Genomic DNA, 7,272 nt, shown 5'->3' on the forward strand with positions numbered 1-7,272 from the left:
ATGAACATTTTCCCTATTTTTGAGATTGGGATTTGGAGTCTTGTGTTGTTATGCTTGCCATTTTTGCATATGGTGTCCAAACCCAAATTTTATTGGATTTTTGAAGTTTTTGTACCCAAAGACCAAATGGGTTTTAATTTTGAAGTTTTCTAGGTTTTAGGGTTTTTACCTCGTTTTGCATGCTACCTTGTTTTCTCAGGTTTTCTTGGTATGAGTTTGGTCATGGACCTAGATCATCCATTTGGATGTTAGTCAAACCTTTGTAGCACTTTTATGTTGCATTGGGATGCATGCCAAATCTTTCCTTTCGAGTCTGTTTTCAATTGAGTGATTTTATGCATTGTGTTCTCATCCAGTCCTTGTGTTATGATCTTCATGATGGTGGTGCACCACACACAAGTATGTGCACATACATTTTTCGGGTGACTTGTGAGGCCTAATCTCTCATTGTACTTCTAGGAGTTATGGTCATTTGAGTTGGGTTGGGAATATGCATGCCTATGGGCACTCATCGTTGGATGAGCATGGGTAGGGTAGGGTAACATATGGAGGGGGCTTCTATCTTGCAACCTAGTGATCATTGTGCCCAGAGGGTTGGCATTGGAAGTTTTAATTAAGTGATAACTAAATAACACACTAGGTGGTAATAAAACTTAAGATAATAATCTGTGTTAGAGCCTTTCCATTGAGGAAGTTGAATCTGCATGATCCAAGCTTGGGCTTTTGGATGCCAAGCAACTCTCCATGATGTCAGCCCCTACTTAATAGCCCATTAGGTGTCTGACTAGGACCTGAGTTTATGCATTATCTATGTTCTTGGTTTTAATCATCATACTGTGCGGCATGAGTGTTGACCATGGATGTTTGCTTTGTGTGTGTTTGTGGTTGGATCATTATCTCCATCAGCATGACGAGAGTGGACCTACAGGTTTTACATAGTTGGGAGGTGTAGCTACCTTCACCACTGCTAGGGATTGGTGTATAGAGATGGTCTATTGTTCCAATACGACCGTTATTGGATGTTTTCACTTGGTACTTTGGGCTCTAGAGTATGTTTTTTTGTGATTTATGCTTTCATTGGAATGCTTGTCCACCATGTTTAGATGATGTTAGTATTGACACATTTCCTTATTATTATGCATTTTAGTAGTGACATCCGCATACAATAGCACCAATGATATGGGTAGTAGTTTGGGATGTTATACGCAGGGGATGGCTAGGACCCACGATGGTCTTATGATGCTATTATAGTTGGGAGGAACCACGTACTTAGTTCGTTGTATCAATTCATTGTGATGTTACTTCTGTACACTATGATGTTGATTTTAGTTATTTACTTTCACTGCTATGTTGGATGGCTAGATGCAAATTCTCGTCTAGTAGTTTTGAACAAGTGTTTTTCCTCGATATGTGGATCTGGTACTCCTTGGTGTGGAGGAATTTATTTCCTTAGCTTTTTCTCCTTTTAATTTTGAGCACGCTATCTTATATTCTTGCTTGAAATTGTACTTTCTCACTCAAGAATGCAAGATCTCACGTGATGTGTTGGGTTTTCTCGCATAGCCTTTAGCACTTTCTTGTGCAAAATTCCACACCAATTCTAGGATGCCTTGACTATTGGGTCAACCACCTCCTCACACTATTTGGTGCACTTCCTCATGCAGATGGTAGTTTCTTACATGGCGTGTTGCACTTCCTCGTACAAGAATCTGTCAGTTTGTTATCCTCGCATGAAAAATAGGGGGCATCTAGGCTTGGCTAGGGAATTTTTAGAAGTTGGTTTTGGACACCCTGTTATGTTTGACACCTTTCTAGTTCAAAAAAAATTTCCTATGGGGTTTAAAATATATCGTTTAAGTATAAGTTGACATATATTTAATTATACTTAAGATATATTTTAATAAATGTGACGAGTCTTTTGAGATAGGTTCTAGACCTCTACAAGCTAAGATAAATATTCTAGGAAATTTTAGGGCTTCATGATTTCAAACTTAGCCAATTTTTAGGAGTCAGTTATTGTCATTGAGCATGGTGTTCAGTTGTTGAGTTGTGCTTCCTTTGTGCCCTTGACATGTGTGAGACCATGGTTGGTCTCTATTGTTTTCTTGTTTATGTTTTGGTCAGTAATGATGCTTGGAGATCTTTGGTGTTTGATTGTTTGGTTAGTCTTACATTGTGATCTTTGTGATCTTTGTATGTTGGTTGTTGTGTGCATTCATACTTGTAAAAAAAAGTTGTTTGGCTTTTATCTATCCTTGTTCCAAGGATCTCCGAGTAGGGCATTACATGTCACATCAATAGTTTTGAACAATGTCACATATTCTTATGATTTGAATAACCTTGTGTATCTACCTATCTCTTGGAAGGTTTATTCTTATCAAAATTGTCTTTTCAATGAAACTTATCTCTTTGCTAAGTGACTCATCCTCTTTTATTGCTCCTTTATTTTCATCAAAACTTTTAACTAGTGCTTCAATTATTATTTCTTCAATGAAGTTGATACAATTGAGAAGTGTACTTTATTAGATTATCGAAGACCTCTATTTCATCAAAGTTCCTTTTCTACTAGCCTAAGTGTCATTCAATAAGATTGGTTGTTTTGATAATATATTTTTATCATTTTATCGTTGATCAAATTTCATCAAAAATTTCAATGGGCCCTTGGTCTACTAGGGAAGTAGAATAGCTCACAAAGAGCCCACCAGGGATCAAGGCTCATTGTTTTATCAAAGTATTGTTGTTAAAATTTCATGGGACTAGAACATGTTTGGTTTTATTTCTCCTTCAATCAAATAACTTTTTATTTTTATCATAGCCCAAATCTTTATCAAAGTGTTCTTCAGTAGGGTCATGACTTTACATTTTGCTTTTGATAACATTTTCTTTTTTTGATGATATTTCTTAGATAATATGTTTCTCGTAGTGTTAGACATTCATATTTTATTGAAGCATATGAAATGTGATATATAATGTTGCATGTGAAGTGAAATATGGCTTTTATCAGTTTTTGGTTATGGAAAATTTTATATGGGATCATGTATTATGATTTTGATTTTTTAATGGGTGACAAGTGAAGGTTGATTCCGAATCAAGATCTTGATGTGCAATACTATAATGACATTTAGGCATATCAATAATAATTTAATTCCCAACAAGTTGTACATGTTTTGTTATTCCATTTTGGGCCAACCAAATTATATTTTGAGTTTATAATCTCATATTTAAGATCTTATTTATGCATGGGAAGGGATGGTGATTGTTGGATGTGGATGGAAGGACATTATACTAAGAAAAATGATGTTTTGTGATGCAATATTGATTCAAAGCTTCATCAGAATTGTATTGGCATAATTGATGCTACTAGTAAGTTTGGTTTTGGATTGTAAGTCATTTTTCTATGTCTAGTGGCTATATGCCTTATTGGATTTTGGTTTTGTATTTGAGGAGTGGACTCTAGGCTATAAGCCTTAATGCTGATGCATTCCCCATCTTTTGTACTTATATCTTTTACACGGTACTTACTATTGCAATAGTGAGATATTTGTGGGTATCATTCTCACCATCTTTTTTTCTCTGTAATCATAGTGTTATGATGTTGACACTTATCTTGATTGTTTTACTTTTATTTGTTTGTGAATTTAAGTGTGATTTTGGTTTAATAAGTAAAGAATATTGCTGCATTGATTCATCCCTCCCTTCGATGCTCCCTAATCCTATGAATACATACTTTATGACAATATTCCTTGACACTTACAACAATATTAAAATCTAATAGTTGTTATGTAATTATCTGCTTGCATACCTTGTCATTATTAAGTGCTTACAACTTTATTAAATTATATAGATTTATATTACGTTATACAATTAATTATATAATATAAAATATATTATTATTTTTTAAATATAATTTCCTAGAACTTATCACTTGAACCTCTTGATAGAAGTGGATAAAGTAGATAAAATAAACATCCATTTCACTTTCATAATGCCTTCTTTATTGTGCCAAAGGCGTCCCTTTTTTGAGGTCTCAAAACATCATTTTAAAATCAATTATCAGTATTCATTGATATAGGATGCAAGATGATTGAAGTAACCCAATCTTTAATTTCATGACATGAAAATAGGCATGTCAAATATGCAATCCGTTACAAGTGTAATTTCAATTGTTAATTTCAAAACATGAAAATAGGCATGTCAAATATGCAATTTCTGACAAGTGTAGTATTTTCATAATAGGAAAGTCCAATTTGAAATTCTTTTCTCACTGCATAACAAGTGTACTCCTTTCCAATTTTTATGCCGAAGGCATACTATACTGAAGAAAACAACTTATGATTGTTGATCAATGGTTGAAAGTTTATAAAACGCGTTGCAACACCATTATCTTGTCCATAGATTGTCACAAGCAATTTTTCATTCCACTTTTACCTCAAAATTTTTTTTTAACATTATATAAATAGAGTGGAATATTAACCGGTTAGCTGAATTCAAAAGTTACCCCAGGAAATCGCTCTGAGTCTGGTGGTTTGTTGTCGCGTTCTAACAATTTCTCTTGACTACAATGGCTTCTGCAAATCATTTTGTTCTTCTTCTCTGTGATTGTTCCACGGTTGTGCCATGTGCCCATCATTGGCAGCTTATAAATGTATTGTCTAGCCATCTGCCTTTGCTAGGACTCTTATTACTTCCTTCAAATTTGAATAGAACTTATTTAAAGCACTGACCCACATTAAGAGGCTTTCGTAGTTCACTGTCTCACCCAATCGATCAGAGAATTAATCTACTCTTCTAAAGTGCACGAATCGATGACTTGCTGTATTACACCCGGAGCAAAGTAGATGTCAGAGTTGATCAATGTGTTTGCTGTTGTCTGAGCCAAACCAGTAGACAGGAAATTTCCAAAATAAGATGGAGGAAGAGGTGGCTTAACACGACCCATGCAATCACACAGAACTGTGAAATAAACATCTTCTTCCCCCAGCAACTCTAGAGCTCTCATTACACTTCTCCAAAATTGGGTGGCCACTGCAAAAAATGAACTTGAAGCTCTGCTTCGCTATTTCAAGTCTATCACATCTTCTGTGAAGCAAAATGTTGAGTGCGTCACTTTTGTTTTCCTCTTGAGCTCCATCCATTTCTGGAGAGCCTCAGTGGGCTTTTCACTGTTGTCACCACCACAATTGTTGTCAGGCAAAAACTTGAAAATCTTGGCCCCTGAAATTCCATTGATTATTATATCATGGGCTTTGTAAGAAACAGGTCAAGGATTCTGTTGATCTTGTTTGAAAATATCTCTGGCGTGTTGAGGAGGCTTAGAAATAGGGATGCAACCTCTGCTACACTCTACCCACGATGTTGCCAAAATGAATTTCCATCTGCTATCATGTGATGATAGGTAGTTCCCACGCATATCTCGCCTCCTTCAAAAGTTGTTACCTAAAATACTCAACTTTCTTCAATAGAAAAGAAATTGATAAAGGGTTTCACAAGGGAACCCAAAATAAACAAAAAGGTTCATTAATTAATTACCTGCATTGACAGAAGTGGTCTATTGAATTTTCTTCTGCGAAGAGATTGACCTCGTGCGCAAGCTTTGGGAAGAAGGGTTTTCGCCGAAACCCATCGTTCTCCAAATCTTGGATGGGTATGTCGATTGTGGCTTCCCTAAATTCAACGCCTTCATCGTTGCAATAAACTTCTGTTCTGCCATGAGATTCTCCCTTCTTCAACCGACCAACCAGTAGATAGAAATGCACTAAAACTGAAGATAGGCTTCTCTTTATGCGCTCTATCGGTGGAGAGTATTCCCTCAGAGGATGTTGTGTGCAACTCTAGAAGAAAAAGAAAAAGGCGTTGGACGTTGTTGATGGTCAACCAACCAATGTCAAAATTGGAGAGGAGCATTCTCTATGCAGGGGTTGGAATTGCCAGTCTTACCAGAGACATTCTTCTCACATTAACAAGGACTTCTGCTGCTATTTCTGCCATCACTGTAAGTTTCAATCCAAACTCTCCTCAGTGTATGTACGAGGCATTTAAAAAGGGCACCCTCCAGGCAAATAATCTTCAGATCTAGGAAAATATAGTGACTTCAAAAAAAAATTGTTGTTTCAAGATCATGAAGAATAAATGTTAAGAAATTATTGATTTTTTCAATTTTGGTCAAAATACAAGATAGCTCCCTCCTACTTAAAAATATTTTGTATTGTTTTTTATGTATTGTGAAGTTTGAATATTATAAATAATAAATATGCTAGCTTACTTAAGTCTTATACATTTTAAAAATATAGAATATTTATTATATAATATACTATATTATATTATGTTATATAGTGTTAATATTAAAAAGAAATAGTATCATAAGATAATCAATTATGTATTATTATTTTTAAAATAAAATTAATTACTAATTAATAAATCACTTTGAATTTTATTTATTTAATTTAATTCAATAAACTTCAACAAATTCTATATATATATATATATATATATATATATAATTTTATTTTTATTTTTTATTTTTATTTTTAAATAAATTTTTTGGTGTTTATCTTTACAAAATTAATTGTCAAATCAATAAGACATCAAAACAAAATTTGTTTCTACATAATTAATCTTATCTTAATTATAATTTCTATTAAATTGATTTTCACAATTAATTATATAGAAATAGATTTTGTTTTAATGTTTTGAGAAATAATTTGACAATCAATTTATAAGAATTGAAATTAAGATAAGAAATAATTCTTTATAATTAAGATCAATATTATAAGTATAAAAATATTTATAATTTGTTTATTATATCTTTTCATCTAATCTAATATTTAAAAAATAGATTTAAATGTTTAAATTCTATTTTAATATATTTATATATCAAGAATAATTATCCCCTGCGGTTAAAGGTATCACCCTTCCTAATGGTAAGGATATTATCAATTGCCAGTTTGTTGATGACACTTCTCTGTTTTATGAAGCCTCTGAGTCAAATTTTGAAGCCATGATCAACAAACTTAACTTCTTTTGTAAAATATCTGGAGCTCGGATATCCCATTCTAAATCTATTTGTCTTGGATGGGATAGCAAACCTCCTGATTGATTTCAGAAATTTGGTTTCCAATGGGGTGGCCCATCCAAACTTGTTAAATATCTCGGTATTCCCTTCTCCATTGAGCCCTCCTTAAAGGAGATGTGGAGTTGGATCAAGGATAAGATCCATAACAAACTTAACAAATGGCACAATAGATCTTTGTCTCTTGTGGGTAGAATTCAAGT

At 33.7% G+C, this 7,272-nt stretch overlaps 1 pseudogene; it reads right to left on the reverse strand.

The window, feature by feature from the left end:
• Positions 1–4,747: 4,747 nt before the first annotated feature.
• On the reverse strand, positions 4,748–5,988 carry LOC149567715 (BAHD acyltransferase DCR-like; annotated as a pseudogene).
• Between the last annotated feature and the right edge of the window lie 1,284 nt (positions 5,989–7,272).

This window comes from Cupressus sempervirens, chromosome 3, assembly GCF_028749045.1.
Source record: "Cupressus sempervirens isolate cs-2001-9-10 chromosome 3, ASM2874904v1, whole genome shotgun sequence".
Lineage (NCBI taxonomy): Eukaryota > Viridiplantae > Streptophyta > Pinopsida > Cupressales > Cupressaceae > Cupressus > Cupressus sempervirens.